This window comes from Schistocerca gregaria, chromosome 7, assembly GCF_023897955.1.
Source record: "Schistocerca gregaria isolate iqSchGreg1 chromosome 7, iqSchGreg1.2, whole genome shotgun sequence".
Classification (NCBI taxonomy): domain Eukaryota; kingdom Metazoa; phylum Arthropoda; class Insecta; order Orthoptera; family Acrididae; genus Schistocerca; species Schistocerca gregaria.
Genome location: NC_064926.1, coordinates 469,382,191 through 469,408,654, shown reverse-complemented (window position 1 = coordinate 469,408,654; position 26,464 = coordinate 469,382,191).

Sequence of the window (26,464 nt, the reverse complement as noted above, 5' to 3'; positions counted from 1 at the left end):
GAGAAGCAGAAATTATATCAGCGACAAATTTAACATCAGAATTGGTGATAAAGACGTATATGAAGTGAATGAATTTTTCTATCTTTGAAGAAAAATAATACATGAGAGACGAAGCAAAGCGGACTAGCACAGACAAGAGGTACTAAGTGCCGACTTTACAAAACGCTGATACGCCTAGCACTTACTTGTGGCTCAGCAACATGGACAGTTGCGAAGCAGGGTGAAAACAAACTGAGATCACATGAAAGATGTATACTGAGGGGGAATTTTGGACCTGTATATGAAAATGGGACCTGGAGAAGGCAAAGAAAAGACGAACTTTATTACTGCTATAAGAAGGATGACGTGGGAAAGTTCATAAAGCTGTGTAGACTGAGATGGGCTGGAGACGTAATGCAACTCGGTGAGACAGATCCTGCAAGGAAAGCCTGCTGCAGTGAACCTGGAGGAAGAAGAGCAAGAGGACGACCCAGGTTGAGATGGAGCGACGAGGTTGGAGAGGACGCTGCCCGGGTAGGTTGCCGTAATTAGAGGTTCAGAGAGGAATGGCAGAAAATTATTGAGGAGGCCAAGTCCCATCCCGGTATATAATGCCAATGGAAGAAGAAGAAGAAGAAGAAGAAGAAGAAGAAGAAGAAGCACAGACACAGCGGGCAATCCTGGACAAAATAGCTTTCATAGTATCTTAAAGTTAGGAACAAATTTCTGAAAATAACGTATGAAGCACAGCATTGCATAGAGGTAAATCATGGACTATGGGAAAAGCTAGCCCGCCCGGTTAGCCATGCGATCTAACGCACCGGAGACTGGCACGAGTCCGCCTCGGTTACACTATGTCAGTGATTGCTGCGCAAACACTTTCTCCAAGTACGCGTACACCATAATTACTCTACCACGCAAACATTGGCGCTACACTCGCCTGGTGTGAAACGTTCCCGGAAGAGGGGAGGGGGAAGAGGGGGAAGGAGGGGGGTCCACTTAGGGTCGAACCGCACAGTAAGCTTGGGTTCGGTGTGGGACGGCGGTGGGGTGAGTGGACTGCTGTAGCCTGTTGTGGGGTTGTAAACCACTGAGGGCTACGGCGGGGACGAAGCCTCTCCGTCGTTTCTAGGTCTCCAGTTCCTCACAATACAATACAGTGGTAATAGCTGGGTAAAAATAATCAGAGAGTCTGAGATGTGGTGCTGGAGAAATATGTTGGAAATTTGGTGGAGTGATGGGATAAGAACGGAGGATGGTTTCCACAGAACTGGCGAGGAGCGGAACATTTGAGAAACATTGGCAAGAAGAAAGGACAGGATGATAGAACACCTCTTAAAACATAAAGTAATAATTTCCATGGTACTTGAGACAGCAGTAGCAGTTAAAAACTGTTGGGGAACACAGTAACTGGGATTTTTTTTTTTTAAAAAAAAAGCTGGTGAGGAAGAATCAAGTATAGGTAGTTTTATGCAGTTGTCGTCCATGTAACGTCTCGTTTTAGAGCGGCATTACAATGGCACATTATTTTTTGGAAACCTGGCAGTTAAGTTATAACTTGTAGAGTTAATCTGTACCTTTACCAATATATTCTAAAAAAGAATGTTCCAGTAATTTGTTAAACAGAGAGGACGTTTTTGCTGAATCGTGCACCACTTCTCATATGATATATGGATTTGTTGGACTTTGTTTGTTCACTCTTCCACAAATGTCAGAAGCTGATTTACATCTTTACAAAATATTCATACTCCTTTACCGGCATTTTTCACACAATATTCCTTCTCAGAAGTTCCAATCTCACAAGCACGAGACTGGCAAAATATGAAATGGTTCAAATGGCTCTGAGCAGTAAGGGATTTAACATCTGAGGTCATCAGTCCCCTAGACTTAGAAATACTTAAACCTAACTAACCTAAGGACATCACACACATCCATGCCCGAGGCAGGATTCATACCTGTTACCGTAGCAGCAGTGCGGTTCAGGACTAAAGCCTAGAACCGCTCGGCCAATGCGGCCGGCCCGGCAAAGGCGAACCTGCCCAAGATGACATGGCAAATGCTGTCGGACAGATTAGCAACGTAGCATACAGCAGGAGTTGCCGAACCGAAGATACTGTTTTATACCCTTGCAGTCAGGCCGCTGCATATATCCACCCTTCTGGCAGGCAAAACTTTACAAGCCTTCATAACTGCAGTAGCCTACAAATCATCTGCATCTACACCTACTTGGTCACTTTCCATTTGAAATCGATTTGCTAAGCAGATTCAGAGAACCACTTTTTTATCACAACATTTTCGCTCTGGAAATGAACCCCCAAATCTTTCCGTGCGAACTCTGATTTCCTTTATTTTGCCACGACGGTCATTTCGATACGTGTGGATGTGACTCAACAGAATGTTTCGGCATTCAGAGGAGAAAGTTGGTGATTGCAATTTCGCGAAAGGATTTCACTACAACGAATAACGCCTTTTTTATTAATGACTGCCACCTGAACTTGCTCATCACATCCCCTATTTCGCGATAATACAAAACTAGGTGCCCTTCTTTAATCTTTTTTTGTATCCTCCGTCAATCGTGGTCAGCATATCGTACCGCGCAGAGGACGAAACCAAATTTTTTCCCTTACAACGCCAGATATTTTACTTCGATTTACGCATGTAAATTAGGCGCTGTACCACGAGATAAGATAACTGACAGCTTGCAGCGTTTTTGACAGATTTCAACCACAACGTGCGGAAGACTGAGGCATTGCCACAGGAACGTGAAATAAACTCGTGTTACGCGACTGGGTGTGGGAGACATGGCGAGCTCAATTCGTATAGCTTTCACAGATCTTCTCTTGCCGATTGTTCTACACACATGGTGTATTTGAAAACTGACGAATTTTCTTTTTCATTTACAAGAGATAATGTTTTTGAATACCATCCTCTTCTTTTTCAGGTGAGTGAAGGCTGACGTAAGTCCCCAGCGGAAGTGAGGACCGATATGGGTGAGTGTAGCTGTAGGAAGTGCCTAAGCGTTTCTCATTCGTCACTAACACTGATAACAATAAAGCAATGTTGTTTGATGGTCTTCATAGCGTAGAGGCAAATAAAATCTAGAAATATTTCAGAACTTTGGGGCAAGATCGTCCATATGTATGTGCATGGACTGGACAACTTCTTGGTACACACAGAACTAAACAAACAGCTATTAGACAAAGAGCAGCCGCAATGTAATAATAAGCTTTGTAGGAAACATTTGCTTTAATTGATTTTAGTTAAGGAGTTTGCATTTTTGGTCTGCTTACCGAGATTTTATACATATTTCCTCTGAATTTTCTGTTAAAAAAGTAATGTAGGAAGAAACGATCCTTCTGCTATGAATAGTGTCCGGACTGTAGAGTGTGTGATCACAAATTGCTCGTGAGAAGTTACACAGACAGCCAACTTTCAGCAGAAGCAGTATGGGGGCAAGTTGTGTCGCTAAGAAGCAAAATACCGTGAAAAAGTCTCTATCCGTAATTTTCTTAGTGTCTCTTCATCGTTTTCCTCCCCCCCCCCCTCTCTCTCTCTCTCTCTCTCTCTCTCTCTCTCTCTCTCTCTCTCTCTCTCTCTCTCTCTGTGTGTGTGTGTGTGTGTGTGTGTGTGTGTGTGTGTGTGTGTGTGTGCGAGAGAGAGAGATTGGGGGGGGGGGGAGGGAGAGAGATTGGACGGATTGCCTCATGAGCTCTAGGGTGAAGAGAGACCCATGTCGTGTTATCAGTAATGATTAGGTCAAGACGTTTCCACCTCTGTGATAGCTCAGTCGAACACATAGTCACGACACCCCTGTCTCATTTTTGTTATACACTCCGACAGCGGCGCTCAAAGCGAACAGTAAGCTGAAACATAGTTCTACAAATTGAAGTGTGTTCAGTGCTGTAAAAGTCGGCAGTATCTAAAAAAAAATACACTTCATTTATTTCCTGAGGACAGTTTATTTACGATTCTCTTGGATCTTACAGATATTCACTTAAGGATGCCGTTTCCATTTTAAAAAATGAATAGGGAACATCAAACGACCTGAAATTCTGGAGGAAGACCTTGAGTATCTATCCGACAACATAAAGTTCTGTACGTTACATTTAAACCAAATCACTTAATGTGTAACACAGAAAACATGTGTGGTATGCAATACGAACATTATTTAACGGACCAAGAAAAAGCCACCAGAACGGTAACTGAAGAGGAAACCATACAGACCGGATAATAAAACATCACAATACAAGTCCTGCAGTTGCTACCTCTGAGCCACAAACGGCAAGTATCTTCAACACAGTCGTCTTTCGAATAAGAAGTAATTACATGTACAAAAATATTCGCGTATTAGAATGTCCAGTGAAGTGTAAGAAAAAGTGTAGCATTAGACTCCATAAAATATTGTTGCGCGTCAAGAAAATGACTAACGAACAGGCAGCAGCAGAAATATACAGATATCCTTCTCATACATGAAATGCCGCGCGGAGTTGCCGTCCGTTTTGAGGCGCCGTGTCACGGATTGCGCGGCCACTCCCACCGGAAGTTGGAGTCCACCCTCGGACGTGTGTGTGTGTGTGTGTGTGTGTGTGTGTGTGTGTGTGTGTGTGTGTGTGTGTGTTTTGCTCTTATCGTAAGTTAGTTTAAGTAGTGAGTAACTCTAGGGACCGATGAACTCAGCAGTTTGGTCCCTTAGGCATTCACACACGTACATGAAATACTGTGCTTATATCCTAGTGCTTTCAGCGGAGTATGCTGCAGTTATAAGCATATTCGGAAGTTTCCAGAATGAGATTTTCACTCTGCAGCGGAGTGAGCGCTGATATGGAACTTCCTGGCAGATTAAAACTATGTGCCGGACCGAGACTCGAACTCGGGACCTTTGCCTTTCGCGGGCAAGTGCTCTACCAGCTGAGCTACCCAAGCACGACTCACGCCCCGTCCTCACAGGTTTACTTCTGCCAGTATCTCGTCTCCTGCCTTCCAAAATTTACATCCCCCAGGCTGTGGCTAAGCCATGTCTCCACATATCCTTTCTTTCAGGAGTGCTAGTTCTGCAGGGGAGCTTCTGAAAAGTTTGGAAGGTAGGAGAAGAGATACTGGCAGAAGGAAACCTGTGAGGACGGGGCGTGGGTCGTGCTTGGGCAGCTCAGCTGGTAGAGCACTTGCCCGCGAAAGGCAAAGGTCCCGAGTTCGAGTCTCGGTCCGGCACATAGTTTTAATCTGCCAGGAAGTTTCATATTCGAAAGTATTTATTCATGGCTATGTTGTAGCTTATGTCATCGAATCAGTGACATACAGATCCTTTTACAGTTACTTCAAGAGCATTCATCTCTCTCGAAGTTACGCGAACAAATAATTTTTAAAACTTTATAAAATGCAATTTGTGTTCTATAAGGATATAAAATACACAATGGACTAACACTGTAAGATTTGCGTATGAACGTAAAAAAAAAAAAAAAAAAAAAAAAATAGTCGTCGTCGGCTCCCTCTTTTAAACATTGACTTATGTTTCTTTCCCTATCAATGCTACCCGCACTATCGGTAATTCTATCAAAAGTACCGAATCATAGTTTTGGTAAAGCGCAACTCTAGAACTATCACAGTTCCCTTCCTCCATGGGGACAGAGAAACAAAAAAACTAAAGCAGCAACGCGATGAGATCTGAGTGTTGTAGTTTGGAGGAGACAGGCGAGGCGTAATTAAGGGAAAGGAGCTGAGGAGGTGCGGGCGTGGTGGAGGACCTCCGCGGTGGATTCTGCAGACATCCATCACGGCGGCAGTCGGCACGCGAGGAGGGGCTGCTCGCGAGCGAAAAGAAAGAATTATTATTTCTTTATATTCACGTCGCGGGCGGCGTGCGTGCGTGAATTCCGCGCTGCTCGTTCTCCGGTACCGTCGGCGACAATCACAACTCGGCCCAGCACTGCTTCCACTTCATACCAGAAGTCACGTAAACACCACTCACGGATAAGGCCTTAAGCCGTCGACACATGGATCCTGCATTCGAACGTTGAGCGTTTAACGCGCCGAGTTTCTAACGTTGTAGGGTGGAGAAAGCACGTTGGAGAGTATTTCCGAACGTGCAGAGCAATATCTAGCATGTCAGACATTCTGAACGTGACGTTGAACACAGACTAGTCGGATGGTAGAACGCGACCTACGTCACAGGACGCCTTGTCTCTTCAGTACACAGTCGCGAGACGCCATATTGACTTTCAGTTGAACCCCGTACATATAAATGCCGTTTCTAAGCACCCCATGTGTAAATTGGCGTTTCTAAATACCAGAAAATTGTCATATTTGTTGTAATGAAGTCATGGGAAACGTCATATTAGAGACGGAAGAATTATTGTAACCTGCATATTGTGGAAGTATGTCATTTCAAGGCAACGTTTGTAGTTTCTATCAAAAACGTATTATTTTTGATACAGTTTATTATAATTAAATGCCAGATATTAACATATCTACGGGTAAAGCATTCAGGAGAAGACGAGGTACAAGATATGGTCCTAACTCGTTCACGGTCGGTGTAACGTAGTTAGTAAAGTCGCACGATGGCAAGGTAACAGCTGATGTGTTGCTGATTCGTGTCTCACTGGATCAAAATATCATTAATGTTTATTATTGGTTTAATAGAAGTATATTTCTCTTCCTGAGAAGTGAGTTTGTTCGATGGGCCGTATCTACAAGACAGCTTCCACTACTTTCAATAAGATATTTTATATTTTGTTTCAAGTTTCGTGTTCGCCATAGCGTCCGCACGAGGCTGTACCCGTGAAGGCGCCGCGTACTAAAGACGTCACGCCCCCCCTCTGTCCATGAAGAATGGCTGGCTGCCGCATCGCGGTATGCGACATTCAAATTACTGCTGAGATGCGAGGGCGCAGAATTCGCAGCTGAGAACATTCCAGAAACGTCGTGGCGCCGCATTGCTTAGTGCTGGAAGACGTTTGCGAGGGGCTCCGTAACGGTCTTCTTCCTAGCGAACCGTGTTAGGAAGTATCATGCTTTTCATCTTTGATAAACGCATCTACGTTCGCCAGTAGGCAACTAGCCTGGTCAGTGACCTTGTCTAGACTGAGGCGACACAGGTCATGCGATACAGCTTAATATCGACAAAGAACTTTTTTGCCCGGCGTAGTCCAGCAACATAACGTGATGCAGACTAAACAAGTCGTTGGATGTCTCCTGCAGAAATATTGAGTAGTGCTGCCTCTTGAGTCGTCCATAAGTGTGAAAGTGTTGCCGGTATAGGAGTTCGTGCACTAACTGACTTCTCAATTACGTCCCATAAATGTTCGATGGGATTCATATCGGGCGATATGGGTGGCCAAACCGTTCCCTCGAACTATCCACAATGTTCTTCAAACCAATCGCAAACAACTGTGGCCCGGTGACGTTATCAACCATAAAAATTCCATCGTTGGTTTGGAACATGAAGTCCATGAATAACTGAAAATGGTTTCCAAGCTGCCTACTATAATCATTTCCAGTCAATGATAGGTTCAGTTAGACCAGAGGACCCAGTCCATTCCACGTAAACATAGCCCACACCATTATGCAGCAACCACCAGCTTGCACAGTGCCTTGCTGACAACTTGAGTTCATGGCTTCATGGGGTCTGCACCGCACTCGAACTCTACCATCAGCTCTTAACAACTGAAATCGAGACTCGTCTGACGAGGCCATGGTTTTCCAATCCACAAGAGGCACTGCAGGCGATGTCGTGCTGTTAACAAAGGCATTGACGACGGTCATCCGCTGCCATAACCATTTAATGACAAATTTCGTAATGAGATAGGTATATTCCAGGTTTGTTTTGCATCTGGCCCGATAGAGGGCCATTATTATGTGGTGCAAAAACAAAATTGGGTAGACCATCTTTTTTATATCTTTAGGCAGTTCCGTTTTATTTCATTTCCCCTAGCGACGTGTTACGGGATTGCTGCGCGGGATTAGCCGAGCGGTCCTCCCCCGGGCATGGGTGTGTGCGTGTGTGTGTTTGTCCTTAGAATAATTTAGCTTAAGTAGTGTGTAAGCTTAGGGACTGATGATCTTAGCAGTTAAGTTCCATAAGATTTCACACACATTTGAACATTTTTTTGTTATGGCATTGTGGCGGAAGAGTTTCTGTACCGGGACTGCAGACAAACAAAAGGTTAATTACGTAGCTTCATTTTCTGATGCCTTAATAATATCATGACTATCCATCATATTCATTCACTGAGTAACTGGAAAGGACATTCCTCCAAAGGAAACTAGATAAAAGATACAACGTCAGAGCACAAAAGTTGCGTGCAATCTTCCTCAGTTCTGTAACGAATAGAAACAGAAAATCCTCACAGTTGCATTACCAACTGCGTGAGAGATAAACATTACAAATTACATTAAATGGCTGTAGAATTGACATATCCTGAATACCCAAATATACGAATTATTGTACTTGAAATTTGTCCATACTGCACAACACAGTTACGAAAAATGAAACTCTAACGCTTCTTTCTAGCAAAGAAAATATATTTTTGAAGTCGAGAAAAACGATATAACCCTTGGCAATGCAAGAAAGGATAGAAAATATGAATGTAACTATCTCTAGAAATCTCTACAGTCTCCGCCATCCCTCTCCCCTCCCCCCCCCCCCTCCCACCGACATCGGTTGTACTATTTTTATCTCAACACCAGTTGCCTCGATACTTAGCGGTAAAGCTACGTCAGACAAGTAATAACTGCAACCTTCATTGACGCATGCCGGGAGAGCTAGAAAAGTTCAAATTCATGTAGTCTTTCTTTCCACGAACGAATTCAAATTGCAACAGAATAAGTGAAAAATCATAGTGGCTCCAGGCTGAAAGATGATTTTCTAAGTAAAGATGTAAGTGTGGGTTAGTCAAGAGGACATGTCGGCTAAAAGGAAGCACATTAAATTTTTCTGGGTTCACTGTACCTGCTGGGAAACTGACTTTGGCTACCCCTGTAGTGGTGGGTATGACATAAGGAACAGACTTTCTTCTGTTCGTCTGTCTTCTGTCTTGGCATTTAGTCACGAAAGCGACTTTGTTAGGATCGAAAGTGAGACATAGACCTCGTAATTTAATCGGTTTTAGTCAAAGAGTCAGTACAGTTTTCTTCTTTGCAATAGGTTTTATGCCTACATGGTATTGTTCCCTTTTGCACGCAACAGCATCTGTCTGTCATGTGGTGGACTTTTGTTCACTCAGACGGCTTTGAGTGCACATTAACGCTGGCTAAACTTCGTTTGTGGACTTCGTTTGTGGAATTCGTTACCAGTGGTCGTACAGGTAACGTCCTCCATATTCACAATCTGTACAGTCCTAACGCCACCAATCTTTACATCTATCACACTGTATTCAAACACCATTTAAATCACAACCGTATCCTGGGCAACTGCATGTTTTTTTTCCGAGAGCTTAGAATAATTTTCTTTTCCTGGAGGAGGTTTTTCCTTTTCTAGAATATCTAATTTTCATTTCTCACTTCACTTCGCTTCGGTTTTCCTTCCGCTCCTTATTTTCCTGTTTTTGTTCAAAAGGATTCTTCACCGGCGCGAGAAGAGAATTTCCGGTTTTTGGGACCTCTGGTTCTTTCTGGCAACGAACGAGAATTCTGGCAGAGGGAAGGTGCCGTAAGTGGGGGTTTGTGCTTGCATTTTTGCGGCACTAAGTTCTAGGACTCCCGTAGAAGTACGTGGCTCGGTTTCCTAAGATGGACCAATTCAGTACAGTTCAGTTTCAATATATTGCCACGAATTTTTGACCTGTTATGTACAAACTCTTAACAGGTCGTACATATTGTAATACACTCGGTCTTCAGGCCACAAGTGGTCCATCGGGACCATCCGACTGCCGTGTCGAGTAGCTGCTCAATTGGCATCACGAGGCTGAGTGCATCCCGATAAATGGCAACAGCGAATGGCGGCCCGGATGGTCACCCATCCAAGTGCCGGCCACGCCCGACAGCGCTTAACTTCGTTGATCTGACGGGAACTGGTGTATCCAGTGTGGCAAGGCCGTTGCCCATTCAATAAGATGGTACCATACAATGATTTGTATTTCGTAATTGTAACAAATTATGTTAACAGTAACCGTTTTTAATATCAATGTAGAAATAAAAAAAAAATTGAGAACTAGAATTTGGCTACTGTCTCCAATCGTGTTATCGCCTTTAATGATCAGAACTGCAGTCTCGTCTCATGCTGTTACATGGGAATGGGCAAAATCCTCCCTGCAAATAACTTTAGAATTATATGGGTGTGTATGTATTAAACTGGGGACCTAGAAACGACGGAGAGGCGTCGTCCCACCGTGGCCCTAAGTATTTCAGAACCCCACAACAGTCAACCCACCCCACCACCACCTCATACCGATCCCAGGGGAACTTCTCATACCAAATGTTTGCGTGGTAGAATAATTATGGTGTACGCGTACGTGGAAACGGCTAACCGGGTGGCCTTTATATGGGTATATTCCCACTGAAATACTTTAGCAGCCTTCTCTATTGTCACTGTCAGGCGTGGACACAAACCGTCGCAGTGGTGAGAACTTTCGCCCAAACGTTCACTAGTTGACAAATGTATCGTTGGAGCCCACCATATGACAGACCGCTTCTGCCTCGTACAAAAGGGTGTAGTAAGATGTAACCATAAAAGCTACTGCAAAAAAGAAAGCTACAGTGACTGTTGGATTAAAACCGCTTAAACTGCGAGGTCTATCTACTACTTTCTATCCTAACAAAAACGCTTTCTTGATTGAATGCCAAGGCAGAAGAAAGGCGAACAAAAGAAAGTTTGTTGCTTATGTCACTACCGCTGCTACAATGGGAAGCCAATGTCTATTTCCCACCAGGTACAGCGAACACAGAAAAAGTTAATGTGCTTCCTTTCAGCCGACGTGTACTCTTGAGTGATCCTCCCTTACATCTTTACTTAGCAAAATATTTTTCAGTTTGGTGCCACTGTAATTAATCCCCTTTTCTGTTCCAATCGCAATCCGTTCGCGAGGAAAACGACTACATGAATGTGAACTTTTCTAACTCTTCTGGTATACGCCAATGAAGCTTACACATATTATTTGTCTGACGTAACTTGACCGCTGGGTATCGAGGCAACTGGTATTGATATAAAAGCACTAAAACCGATGAGTATGGACAAATGTGAAGTGTAACAATGAGTACGTTTGGGGATATTCCGGATATGTCAATCGTATAACTGCTCAAAGTAATTTGTAATGTTAGTCTCATAAGCGTTTGGTAATGGAAGTGTGAGGCCTTTCTGTTTCTTTTCATAGAACTGATGAAGATAATATGGATGTTTTGCACTCTGAGATTGTATCTGTTATGATACTTCCGTACTCTCGCTCTTGTAATACTTGTCTTATGGTCCCGGCGGAGGTTTGAGTCCTCCCTCGGGCATGGGTGTGTGTGTTTGTCCTTAGGATAATTTAGGTTAAGTAGTGTGTACGTTAGGGACTGATCACCTTAGCAGTTAAGTCCCATAAGATTCCACACACATTGGAACATTTGAACAATACTTGTCTTAAGCGTCAAAATGCACTTCTTTTTAGAGTTACTAATATGTAAAAGCTTCGTATAACAAGTCACTGTATAAATAGATTTCAGTAAAAATAAAGTATATACCGTTGCTTTTCTGTAACTGTACAATTTTAACCGAATCTCCTTTCAATGTACCTGGTGATCAAAAGTCAGGATAAATTTGAAAACTTAATAAACCACGGAATAATGTAGATAGAGAGGTACAAATTGATACACATGCTTGGAATGACATGGGGTTTTATTAGAACAAAAAAAAAACTATATTGCTAGACGAGTGAAAGATCTCTTGCGCGCGTCGTTTGGTGACGATCGTGTGCTCAGCCGCCACTTTCGTCATGTTTGGCCTCCCAGGACCCCAGACCTCAGTCCGTGGCTTTGGGGTTACCTTAAGTCGCAAGTGTGTCACGATCGACCGACGTCTCTAGGGTTGCTGAAAGACAACATCTGACGCCAATGCCTCACCATAACTCTGGACATGCTTTACAGTGCTCTTCACTACATTATTCCTCGACTACCGCTATTGTTGAGGAATGATGGTGGACATATTGAGCATTTCCTGTAAAGAACAGCATATTTGCTTTGTCTTACTTTGTTATGCTAATTATTGCTATTCTGATCACATGAAGCGCTATCTGTCGGACACTTTTTGAACGTTTGTATTTTTTTGGTTCTAATAAAACCCCATGTCTTTCCAAGCATGTGTATGAATTTGTACCTCTCTATCTACATTATTCCGTGATTTATTCAGTTTTCAGATTTATACTGACTGTTTGATCACTCGGTAAATGTAGATTTAGAAGCTCACGGAATATTCAGTTCTAAAACACTTGCCCAGCATAGCATCAGTTTCCTTGGTGACTTACCACGTAACTCACTGTCTCGGGCCTGGATAAATTAACTGCATGTCACAAGGGATCCTCTAAAAGTGTCTGGAATCAGACCCCAGAGCGCGGGCTCCTGTGACGTGCAGGGCGGTGCGATTGACACGCGGAGCTGCCTACCTCCTCAGGGGACCACCACACGTCACGCAACGCCACGCGGCGTCCTTGCGGGATCGGAGAGCTAGCGCGGGATATCGAGGGACTTTAAGCGAGTTAGGCTGCTCACTGGTGCGTTCCGAGGGGATCATCTCAGCACCCTCCACTTTAAACGCGCCGCTTCTACCAACTTCAGACATCTCGACCGCCTGCAAACTTTACCACGCCATCATCTCAGCGGTGAACTTCGGAGCAAAGCGTATCAGATTTATTGAGCAAATACCGCCCACTGATTCTGAGTCTCGAGCGTAATTAAATTTCAAGTTCAGTAGCGCCGTTACTGGGGCGTGGACGGAACTTGTGAAAGGACTGCGATAGTAGTGGCGTTGCCTTTTTCTGGAAGCCGAGCGAGATGGCGCAGTATCTGAGACATTGAATTTGTGAGCGGGAGGACTGAAGTTCAGACACTCTATTTGACCTTTCGGATTCCGTTTTTCTGTGGCTCCTCAAACTCACTTAATACAAAAAGAATATCAAGGCTTAAAATGTGTTGCAGAATGAAATCAAGCCCAGATTTGGAAAGAAATGTGCCTGCCTTCCTTTCAACGTCACGATGCACATCCTAATTAGGCTTAAAGGACTAAGGGAAACGACGAAAAAACCGAAGTCTGAATAGCTGAACGGGAATTCGAACCTCTCCTCCAGAATACGAGTCCAGTGGGTTAGCATTCATTCGGTAATAATAGTTTAAGACGAAAGTCGACAGTTTACTGAGAAGGACACACGAGAATTCGTTATCATTCTTGACCTTCTGCTCCGTCTGTAATGATCTCCTTTATCATTCTCATCATCCTGCCTCACTTCCTGGGAGATACTGCGAAATCGTAACACGACGAAGCGATGGAAAATGAATATTTCGGTAATACAAACCAAATACTGCACAATTGCGACTTGATTATCTGCAGTATTTCATAACCTTCTTTACTACAAATGAGCTGATATTGTAGTGCTTGCGATGTTACGAAGAACGATGCAGATTTCCTTCAGAAATACATGCAGTCCGAAGGATCAAGCACTGCGGCGACTACAGCCATCATGAAATACATGAAATGTATTCGCAGCTGCGAAGGATTGTGGTGTGTGTAGTCTCTAAACATAATAGTTAATCTTTGCGTGTTAGACTGGTATGTACGTACTAATGAAAATACTGTGTGTGGTATGAACATAACTACTATTTATAGATTATGATTAAAGTAAATCCATGAAGGAAGAAAGCTTAGAGTTTTACGTCCTTTCGACAGTTCGATCATAAAAACGGAGCCCAAGCACGGACTTTGAAAAAGATAGGGAAGGAAATGCCCTTTTCAAAGGAACCATGCTGGTAGTTACCTGAAGTGATTTAGGGAAATCACTGAAAATCTAATGGGTGGTCGGATGGGGTTTCAAACTTTGTTTTTCCGAATGCAAGTCCAGTGTGCTAGCCACAGCGCCACTTCGCTCTGTGTGACGTAAGTAGTTCTGGATTATTGTCAGATCCGAAGATCGCAGTTAAAGTGCCTAAACCGGTAATGTTGGGCTTCACAGTAATTATTGGTGGCCATTAGATAGTAAATTACTATGTGGACACTGTGTGATGATTCTGAATTTCATATCTCAGTAATATTGTGACAAGCTGTTTACGAGATATTTTTTACGCAAATGAACCGCTTTAGGAATACAGCATATACATAGACACTTTGATTGGCCTCCCTCTGTCGTCATAGTGTTTTACATTCTCTTGCTGTGAGCGCGTTGTCTCGTTTTAGAGTAAATGAATCGGCTTTTGTATGTGGTTTTCGTCTTGGACAACCTCCAATTGTTGAAATTTATATCTCAAAATTTACCAGTTTTGTTTGCCTTTTTGTGTGATATCTCGCAGTTCGGCATCATTTTTACACACACATTTCTATATTTGATGATTGTTTTTTATTTGTAGCTCTTTAATTTTTGTCGTCGCAGTTTCACCGACCGAGGTGGCGCAGTGGTTAGCACAATAGACTCGCATTCGGGACGACGACGGTTCAAACCCGCGTCCGTCCATTCAGATTTAGGTTTTCCGTGATTTTCCTAAATCGCTTCAGGCAAATGCCAGGATGGCTCCTTTTAAAGGGCACAACTGATTTCCTTCCCATCCTTCCCTAATCCGAGATTGTGCTCCGTCTCTAATAACCTCGTTGTCGACGGGACGTTAAGGGCAAATCTCATCTTCCCCGCAGTTTGCTTTTGCGCTCCAAAAATCTAAGAACATACAATATTCTTTAGTCGAAAATTACTGATCTAAGTAAGTCGGAATAATTCGTTAACATACGACTCTTGGCTTATATCCTTAATTTTAAAATAAATCAAATTTTCATGTTTTGTGAAGGAGTCTTGACTTGAGTGCTTCGTCATTTCACCAGTGAATAATTACAAAAAATCGAAATGCACCTCGTACACTTTACACAGTAAAATAATTGCAGCCTAACAACTGATGGAAAACAAAGCTATGACGATGTTAGCTTCCGTAGAACAGTTAAATAAATTTAGGCTGCAATACGTTCTAGAAATACTCGCTGAAATGTCGCAAAGTTCCTAAAAATGTCTCAGTTACGCGTAATTCATTAAATACTTCTTTCGAAGAAAAACTGCGTAAATTTAGATTTTTAGAGAGTATTTGCCACACTGCCCCAAGTTGAGGCATAGCTGCTACTGACTTATATTGAATCTTCTGGGCTAAGAGGCCGTGCCAGACGCTTAAAGCTATTCATCAACTTTTTTTCTCCATCAGCGAGAGGCATCTGCTGAGATAAAACTCTGGGAACTGGTACAACGTCACAAATCTATAGGGGAACTACGAATAGTATACACTGTTAATTCAAACTCCACCAGAAAAATTTTGAAGGTTTTTCAGGGATATTTCCTGAATATTGTAGTGTAAGGGGCCTTTGATTCCAAGGATCGTTGCGAAATTTCGTTTTGTTTCATTTTTTATCCCTACTTATTTTTGTATCTGTATTGCAAGTAAAATACATTATCTGATAAAAAGCATCCGGACATTCCTATGTAATTCAGAATTGGCCACTAGATGTCACGAGAGGCGGACCTTCCAGAATAAAAAGAGGCAGGGAGTATTGTTAGTAGAGCAGCAGTAACAGCAGAAGGGATTGGTCAGGATAGCTCAGTGATCTTAAACGTGGACTAGTAATTAGTTTTCACCTGAGTAACAAATCCATCAGGGACATTTCAACTCTTCTGAATATGCACAGTTCTACTGTTGGTGATGTGATCGTAAAGTGGAAAATTGATGGTTCAATCATAACGAAACAAAGAACAGGGAGACCTCATATAATGAAGAAGCAGCGCTGTTGAGCATGAGGGTAGCGGCTGTAAAAAATTGCGTGAAATCATCGTGAGTTCCAAACTGCTACTGGCAGACCAGCTAGCACAGTGACTGTGCATTGGGGGTGAAAAAGAGTGGGGTAAAATGGTCGAATAGCTCCTCATGAGTGACACATTTCTGTAGTCAATCCTAAGCACCGCTTGATGTGACTTCACTTGACGGTGGATGATTGTCAACGAGTGATTCGTAGTGATGAGTTACAATATACACTGTGGCAATCTGATGGAAGGGTTTAGGTTTGGGGAATGCCTGTAGAACATTACCTGCCATCATGTTTAGTGCCAACAATGAAGTACAGAGGACGCGGTGTTACGATATGAGGGTGTTTTCCGTCGTTAGAGTGTGGTTCCCTTACTGTGTTTCATAAAACGCTAAATGCGGAAGTATATGATTACGTTTTACTGCATTGTATACATCGTACATTAGAGGAACAATTCTGTGACAATGATGGCTGGTACAAGCATGTCAGTGCACCGTATTATAAAGCATCATCCGTGGGGCAATGGTTTGTGGACAGTAAGACTTATTTAAAGGGCTGGTCTACCAATGTTATGTTATGTTAACCGGGGATCTAGAAACTTCACCCCTCAGCCGCCCCACACCGAATCCAGGGTTATTGTGTGGTTCAGCCCTCGGTGGACCCCCCCCCTTCCCCCCCAGGGAACGTCTCACCCCACACGAGTTTCAAATAGTTCAAATTGCTCTGAGCACTATGGGACTGAACTGCTGTGGTCATCGGTCCCCTAGAACTTAGAACTACTTAAACCTAACTAACCTAAGGACATCACACACATCCATGCCCGAGGCAGGATTCGAACCTGCGACCGTAGCAGTCGCACGGTTCCGCACTGTGCGCCTAGAACCGAGGGGCCACCGCGGCCGGCCCACACGAGTTTAACCCCTATGTTTGCGTGGTAGAGTAATGGTGGTGTACGCGTACGTGGAAAACTTGTTTGCGCAGCAATCGCTGACATAGAGTAGCTGAGGCGGAATAAGGGGAAGCAGCCCGCATTCAGCAAGGCAGATGGAAAACCACCTAAAAACCGTCCACAGACTGGCCGGCTCACCGGACCTCGACAAAAATCCGCCGGGCGAATTCGTGCCGGGGACCGGCGATCCTTCCCATCCGGAAATCCGTGCATTAGACCACACGGCCAACCGGGCGAGCTTGATCTACCCATAGTCCCGAAATGAATCCAACGGAACATTTTCGAGATGTGTTAGAAAGTCGACTTCGCTCCAAACCCTAGCGTCCAGCATTACTACCTTCCCTGGTTTCACCTCTTGAGCAATGGACTCCGAAGACATTGATGCCTGATTGAAAATGCCCCCAGCAGATTTCAAGCCGTCATACAGGCGAAGGTTGGACACTGCCCCTATAATGTCCATTAATAGAGTATTTGTCCGCATACTTTTGGTCAGGTAGTGCCTGTCCATAAAATTTCAGTCGGCTTTTCTGTGAGAGGATTCTTTGTACTAGCTAGTAGTCATGTTGTGTGAAAAATGCAACTTTTTCCCCTTCATAGGTCAATTCTCGTGGTATGTAACCAAACAATTAGCTGTTACATGCTGCTTAGCTCTCTACCCACGACTCATTCCTGTAGCGAAGGTACTGCTGTTTCCTCCTCCAGAGTTGCTAACGCAGAAGTGAGGGACACCTAAAGATAAAAAGGAACAGTGAACGGTGCAGCGTCGGAGGGCTCTACATCAGGGAGATCAGGGTCCGTAGTAAGCCGTGGGTTGAGACCTTCCCCCTTCCTCCTGCTTGGTATTCGTGGCTGGCGCCACGGCCTTATTCCGGATGCATATTAGCGGATCCCGGCCTGAGCCACGAATTTCCTGCCCCAGTGCCTGCATAGAGGCTGTAGATACTCGTGTCTGCATTCGGCTTGGGAATAAACGTGCAGTTAGCACCTTTGTGAATGAGTCAGTGTTGGAATAATTCTGGAGATGAGTGCTGCTCCTCACCTGATGATGACTGCCGTAAACGGAGGATGGGCTAATTAAAACTCTAAACTCAGTATCCTTCTTTGCTGTGATGTTGTATAGGGTGATTCAGGTGCCCTACCTATGAGTTTTATGCAACCTACAGTACTTTCAAGAACCACAAGCGAGATTTTTATATACTCACTCTCACTACACGTGAACTGTTAGTCCTACATAAAAAATGAACAGAACCTTTTTGTAAGAAATTTAATGCAGTTGAATGTTTTACTGGGATATGGTTTTGCTTGAGGCGGTAGTTTTGTAATCATTTACGAAAAACGTACAGAAGAGGCCGTCCAACGCGTTTTTTGTTTATTATCTCTAAAACTGTGGCATCCAACAAATAAGTCCTAGTACAAAATTTATCTGCATTAAATTTGCCACAAAACTGTCCTCCTCGTTTTTTCTGTATAAATAATAACTTCCACGTAGTAACTGAGATAATAGGAAAACCTTGCGTTTGGTTTTTGAGGGCATTGTGGGTTTCATAAAGCTCATTGGTAGGGGCTGCTGAAACATACTGTGTGTTATTCATCACAATATTATTCTAAACCACACGATAGTACATGCACAACTGTCTTGAAATCATCCACATTGCGATGCGTTTTTCTTAGTCACCACTGTATTTGTTAATGTAATTTCACTGTTTGTTTACGATAATGGTCACATAAGGCAAAGAGCAATAATATCGTTGTCTGATAGCACCAGCTCCTATTTCTTCTTGCATCATGTCACTCTATAGTCTCAGACTTCTCATTCTTCGTGTTTACCCTGTCTAGTATGGGCAAATTATTTTTCTGAACGTTGCAGGACACCCTTCCTCTGGCCATAGTCGTCAGTTACTGAAGGGAAGGGAATCAAGTACACCATTGTGTCAACTTTGTTCCGTATGTCGTCGTGTTTTAACTGTTTGTATATTATATTTTCTGAGGCCGAAAGTGTTCGCTAGTGCAACATTTTCGTAGACGAATATGTGAAACCGTCTAAAAACCACACCGAGGCCGGCTGGTGCACCAGCCACGGTCTTCAGTCCGCTGCTCACTTCCCTGTCTCGCACGCTAGCACACAACACCCTATGATATACGAGTAGGTCATTCTATGGTCTGCCGGCCGCGGTGGTCTCACGGTTCTTGGCGCGCAGTCCGGAACCGTGCGACTGCTACGGTCGCAGGTTCGAATCCTGCCTCGGGCATGGATGTGTGTGATGTTCTTAGGTTAGTTAGGTTTAAGTAGTTCTAAGTTCTAGGGGACTAATGACCACAGCAGTTGAGTCCCATAGCGCTCAGAGCCATTTGAACCATTCTATTGTCTCACACGATATCTTGTAACTGTGCTCTATTAGTTCGATCCCACCCTGTATTTTTCTCGTTACCGTCCACTATATCTTAACATCTGTCGTACGACAGCCAGTCAAGACAGCCATCATTACGAAAAAGTAAAGTTATCTAATTGTTTTTCTTTTTTTCACAGGAGCATGTCTGTAGTCCTTGTAAACTTGAAAATTTCCACGCCACAGGGCCGTAGCACCCGCCATTACAAATGTCTCAACCTTTTGACTACTGGTAAGATGGAGTGACATATTTTGTTTTGGCTCCCCTAACGGAATTCTACTGAGAAGTGAAGAGCGGTGCCCTGGCACGGCGTTCATGTGTACACCAGGACTGCAGAGATGTATCTGCGGGAAATCAAAAAAAGTAATGCTTGACTATGTTTTTTGAACAATTCGCACAGTCTCCACTCAAGTTTTCTTATCACTGAAAAATCTTTGTTATATATTTTTCCTTTTTTTATGCCGTAAACAGCTGCTGCTTGCACCCGGACGGTTACAATTAAGATACAGCTACTCACAGCGCTCCAGTGTGGGCTGCAGTTATCGTATGTTAGCGAAACTTGCAAATATTCTAAAGCATTAATGTGGAACCGATTTATGCTGGAAGAAATTAGTTCCAATTTGAGGGACCAGGTCCAAAACGGCATCTGTGAATGCAAGAAATAAGTACAGAAATTTTTGCATATGTAATGGATTTCGAACGGGACGTGCGCAGATAAGATCAAATGAATGAGAAATGCATAATGTCGATTTTAACTGCCGCTTACACGGTTTGTTCGACATGAGCACCAGAGACATCGGGGAGATTATTTAAAGCGCCAGATTTGCACCTGATAGCCAAAACTGGAACTAATTTTATCCAGCATAAATAGGTTTCAATTTTAGCGTATTAGTCTATCTACCAAGTTTCGCAACTATACGAAAATTATAGCCCACACATGACCCCTCTTGAGTAGCTGCACTTTAATAATAACCACCCAGTGCAATGAGTTGCTTGTTATATTCCAGTCCCACACTACATTTTTCTCTCATCTGTTTTCAGTCCAAAGTTGGTTGTGCCTTCTCCTTTATTTGTGTTTCCCAGTCTACACCTCACTACAATGTGTATTCTATTGTCGTTATGCCGGAAACGGAAATATAGTAGTGGAATTATAAACAGACTGTATACAGCTTAACCAGCCACAAGACTGTAATATTTCAATTCGGACTCGTTTTATAGGCTTTGCTGCATCGTCAGGTAACAGTTTTGGTTGTTAGCTCATACGCACCATACACACCAAACCAGCTAGTCTACATTTCCAGATATGTTTCAAATTTATCTTTGTCATTCCTATTGCATTTGGTGGATTAGTAAAACAAGACACTTCAAGGACTTCCGTCGCATACCTGCAGTCCTGTACATCTCCAATGAATACTCTCTTCAGAGCTGTGAGTTTGAACCATGTATTTTCGCTATTTGCAGGGTGGGGCAAATAATTTAAAAGTGGTCCGGAGAACAGAATTCCAGGGTACAAAGAAACACAGCGGAGGAAAGGAAATTGTGTACTAACTTGACTATAGCAGATGTTGAAACTGACCAGTATTCATCTCTTGGCACTTTTGGGCCCTAGTCAGCAAGTTGTTGTAGACTGATCGAAGCCGGACTACTGGATTACTACAATCTCATCCGAAATCTTCTGCTGCAGTTCTTGAAGACTGTGAGTGTCGTAGCGATACACATTTGACCTGAGATCTCCTCACACGAAGTAATCGCACACTGACAGACTTGGTGACCTGGGTGACCAGCTACGGCCGCGACCAGACTGATCTCCGCCAACAACTCTCTCAGGTTTGAAGGTTGTGTAAATGTGCTCTAAAGTTCGGCCGGCTTTATAGGCATTTGCTCCACCATGTTGGAAGTAACTGTAGGTCGCTTCATCCTTCGTTAATGCTGCCATGGATGGTATATTCACTCGTCCAGGCAACTTAAATTTGCCACAAAATGTATATGTGTTATAGCTATTTAGCTTGTTCCTGTTTAGGGAGATGATATGGTTTTTTGTTGTTGTTGAAATACAGTTCGTAATCTTACGTAAATGTAGAGACACCTTTTTAATAATCGCCCCGTACTCGAAGAAGCAAGAAACATGTATCTTTAAACCGAAAGGCTACATTTAAACACCGGACTCGCAATCGGGAGGATGACGGTTCAAACCCGCGTCCGGTCGTTCTGATTTAGGATCCCGCGATTTCCCTAAATCACTTGAGGCAAATGTCAGGATGGTTGGTTTGAAAAGACACGGTCGATTTCTTTCCCCATTCTTCCCTATTCTGAGCTTGTGTTCCGTCTCTAATGGCCTCTTTGTCGATCGATGGAACGTTAAACACTATAATCTCCTCCTCCTCCTCTTACCTTTAACCTAGACACCACCTCTTATTGACGAGAAGATTCTCCAAGGAGGAGTCAAGTTTCGGATTGTACTTTATATTGTACATACCCTTTGCCCTAAATACACAAATCGCTGAAGCGTCTTTCAATTGAATGGCTTACAACAGCGTTGAGCCACAAGCTATTGTTACTATTGAGGTCAATGCTAGGCATGCATTCCTAAACAAATGAAAGGATAACAGTCTGATCAAAATTGGTGGCGAGTACACTACTGGCCATTAAAATTGCTACACCAAGAAGAAATGCAGATGATAAACGGGTATTCATTGGACAAAAATATTATACTAGAACTGACATGCGATTACATTTTCACGCAATTTGGGTGCACAGAGAAATCGGTACCCAGAACAACCACCTCTGGCTGTAATAACGGCCTTAATACGCCTGGGAATTGAGCCAAACAGAGCTTGGATGGTTGTGTACAGGTACAGCTGCCCATGCAGGTTCAACACGATACCACAGTTCATCAAGAGTAGTGACTGGCGTATTGTGACCAGACAGTTGTTCGGCCACCATTGTCCAGAAGTTTTCAATCAGTGTGACATCTGGAGAATGTGCTGGCCAGGGCAGCAGTCGAACATTTTCGGTATCCAGAAAGGCCCTTACAAGACGTGCAACATGCGGTCTTGCATTGTCCTGCTGAAATGTAGGGTTTCGCAGGGATCGAATGAAGGGTAGAGCCACAGGTCGTAACACATCTGAAATGTAACGTCCATATTCAAAGTTCCGTCAATGCGAACAAGAGGTGACCGAGACGTGTAACCAATGGCACCCCAGATCATCACGCCGGGTGATACGCCAGTATGGCGTTGACGAGTACACGCTTCCAGTGTGCGTTCACCGCCATGTATCCAAACACGGATGCAACCATCATGATGCTGTAAACAGAACCTGGATTCATCCGAAAAAATGACGTTTTGCCATTCGTGCAACCAGACTCGTCATTGAGTACACAATCGATGGCGCTCCTGTCTGTGATGCAGCGTCAAGGGTAACCGCAGCCATGATCTCCGAGCTGATAGTCCGTGCTGCTGCAAACGCCGTCGAACTGTTCGTGCAGATGGCTGTTGTCTCTCAAACGTCCCCATCTATTGACTCAGGGATCGAGAAGTGGCTGCACGATCCGTTCCAGCCATTCAGATAAGATGCATGTCACCTCGACTGCTAGTGATACGAGGCCGTTGGGATCCATCACGGCGTTCCGTATTACCCTCCAGAACCCACCGATTCCATATTCTGCTAACAGTCATTGGATCTCGACCATCGCGAGCAGCAATGACGCAATGCGATGTACCGCAATCGCGATAGGGTACAATCCGACCTTTATCAAGTTCGGTAACGTGATGGTTCGCATTTCTCCTCCTTACACGAGGTATCGCAACAATGTTTCACCAGGCAACGCCGGTCAACCGCTGTTTGTGTATGAGAAATCGGTCGGAAACTTTCCTGTCAGCACGTGGTAGGTGTCACCACCGGCGCCAACCTTGTGTGAATGCTCTGAAAAGCTAATCATTTGCATATCACAGCATCTTCTTCCTGTCGGTTAAATTTCGCGTCTGTAGCACGTCATCGTCGTGGTGTAGCAATTTTAATGGCCAGTAGTGTATGTTACGAAAATTAGATAAATGTCACACCGATGCTTCCTGGGTGTAACACTTCAGATTTCCGTCAGTGAAGGTCGGCAGCCCGATCAGGACTACGAGTAGAGTTGTAGGAGTGAAGTGAGTGGTATCCCGTGGGCAGCCTCTGGGCCCGGTGGGCGCTGAGGCGTCGACGCCCGGCGCAGCTGTCGCCGCTCCACTTGGGCAACAGAGCGCGCGCTCGCAGACAAACCGCACCCGCGGGATTCAACCCGGGAGCGAGTGCTCTGCTAGTCTGGGGAGAGAAGGGGCAGGGGCCTAACAAATGACGTGAGGCGCGTGCTTGCGGCCGGGGAGAGGTGAGGAAGCGGGTCCGTAATGGAAATAAAGGCGGCGAGCGAGCCGCCTCCCTGTCCCTCACACCGCGCGTCGTCTCCTCCGCCGGACAAGCTGGCGGGTTCCCAGCAGGCACCAGGGCCCACATGCCCACTGCACTCTGGCTCCCTGAGATCTTCAGGGCCCGATGGAACCTCTATCAAACTCTACACCGAATCTGCGACTAACTTAGCCCTCCTTTTAACCTTAATACACCGTAGATTGATCGAACATCAAGTATTCAGAAAAACGGGGGAAAATTGATACACAAATAAGAATGCTACAATTGCAGTAACTGCATGAATTTCTCCTGCTGCTTGTGGCTTCCTTCTGTGAATTTAGGGTTCTTTGGACACAATAAGAATTAAAAAGACACGCCGCATACGAAAACCAATGTAGCATCTGAGGTGGACGACATTACTATGCCTGGTCATTTTTTTAAGTTAACGTACTTTTATCATATATCCAGTGGCACTGATGGTTATGGGTAGCTATTCACTGAAATTGGGGGCACTGAAGATGCTTGAACAAGAACGAGGTGTGGAAGAAGAAGAAGAAGAAGAAGAAGAAGAAGAAGACGGAGGTGAAACTGCTGGTAGCGTTGATTCTGTAGCTCCAGCCTCTAAGAGAAAGAAATGCTAATTACTGTAGTAAAAAGCTTTGAACATATTGACCAAAACAAGAACAAAAGTCCAGTAGATATGGACTCTAAAGTGCATACCTTAAGAGCTACAAGCACTTATTCTTCTTTTCTATTGTGAAACACGTCTCTTCTTCTGAGAAAGTGCTCATAGTTCTTAAGGTAGACATTTAAAAAAATGTTCAAATGTATGTGAAATCTTATGGGACTTAACTGCTAAGGTCATCAGTCCCTAAGCTTACACACTACTTAACCTAAATTATCCTAAGGACAAACACACACACCCATGCCCCAGGGGGAACTCGAACCTCCGCCGGTACCATCCGCACAGTCCATAGGCATTTTAGAGGACATGTTTAGTGGAATCTTATTTTTCTTCGAATGATCGTTCCTGTTATATCTGAGACTACGACTTTATCCTACGGGACATAACTTTTGAATCACCCTGTACAATGCACCCATAACAGAAAAATGCTGCGTACTGTAAAAATTTCTGTATTCTTTTGAAAGTCTGTATATTTACAATTAACACAGAAAAGTAATTCAAAGAAAGCACAACTTACAGACATCTACAAAAAGGGTAGAAGAAATAACGTGTTGCAGAATGTTGGAGTATATTTTCATCTCAAACGTAATGAGGTACTACGAACAGAGTGACCTCCTCCATTCCAACTAGCAAGGCTTTCTGAAACATCGGTCAAGCGAAATTCAATTCACGATTTTCGCAGATGATGACCTAAAACCGATGGCTCGAGGCAGTCAGAGAGTAGTGATTCCTGACTACCGAAAAGCATTTGACTCGGTTGCACACTAACACATATTAAGGAAAGTACGATGATATGGGTTACCAAACGCAGTTTTAGACAGAAGTGAGGATTTCTTGATAGGAAGGTCGCGCCATTTCATCCTCGTGGATAATAGTTGACGTATGTAGAAATATATATTCATGTTCGCCCTCTAGATGTATGATGGTACCCTTCCTGTCCATGTTTTATTTTAATGATCTTCCAGTCAAAATTAATAGGAACCACAGTCTTGGCTGTTGATGGAGTTATCTGAGATGCTCTGTCTGAAAAGAGCTGCACAAATTTTCAGTCGTATCTTGATAGGATTTCAAAGTAGAGAAAAGATAGGAAATTCGCTTGAAACGGAGAAAGTGTAGTACTCTGCGACTCCAACACCAATGAGTCCGATCTCTAGTCAACCAACTCGTGTAAATTGTAGTCAGCCAACTCATATAAATACGTGGACGTAACAATTTGCAGGGGTATGAAAGGCAGTGATCACATTGCGTCGTAGATTAAGCAAGTGGCATGTTTCGGATTATTGGGAGAATATCGGCTAAATGCAAGCAGCCCCCAAACTATTATGCTTTTAAAAACATTCATGCAACACTTCTTACTGTATACCTCAAGTGTGTGGGACCCACTTCACATAGCACTATCAGGGGTGTTGCAAATATGCAAAGAATGACACAGTGTATAATTACAAACTCGTTTGCCCCAAGGGTAACCGTCATGGGGCTCCTGAAAAAGTTGAACCAGCAGATGCTTAAAGATAGACGCCAACTATTCCGACACAGTCTAACAGAGTTTCATAGAACAAGCGTTGAAAAAGGAATCTGCGCATGTGCAACAACCCTCCACACAGTAAGTTAAACGTTTTATTATTCCCTGTACACTAAAAAGTAGATATGAACAGAAGATCTAAACGTCAACGATTTATGTCAATCGTCACTGCTGCAATGCTTATCCAGTGCTAATCTCCCCTCAAGTGCAGCTGACACAGAAAAACTTGTAATGCATACTCCTAGGCGATTCATATTCTTCAGCGAACTACTCTTATGTTCCTTATCTCGAAAATACTCGTTTTAGGATACTTTCGGCCTGTATATTGTTGGTCCTGAAGGTTTCGGCCAACTGGTGTGTAGCAGCAGCAGCAGCAGCATGGAACTTCAGACGGTAGACACATACAAATGTAAAGCGTCATGCATAAACACCTCTGGAGTTTCAGAAGACAACTGCGCGATAAATAAAAGTTAGACAAAATGACACATATCAGAGGACGCAGCTTCACTCCACGTTTGTTCGTAATGCGCTTCATGGCGTAGTTACAGAGCACACCACTAGGGGGAGGTATGTCAAACATTCATATAAATCATACGCTCCATATTATCACATCGA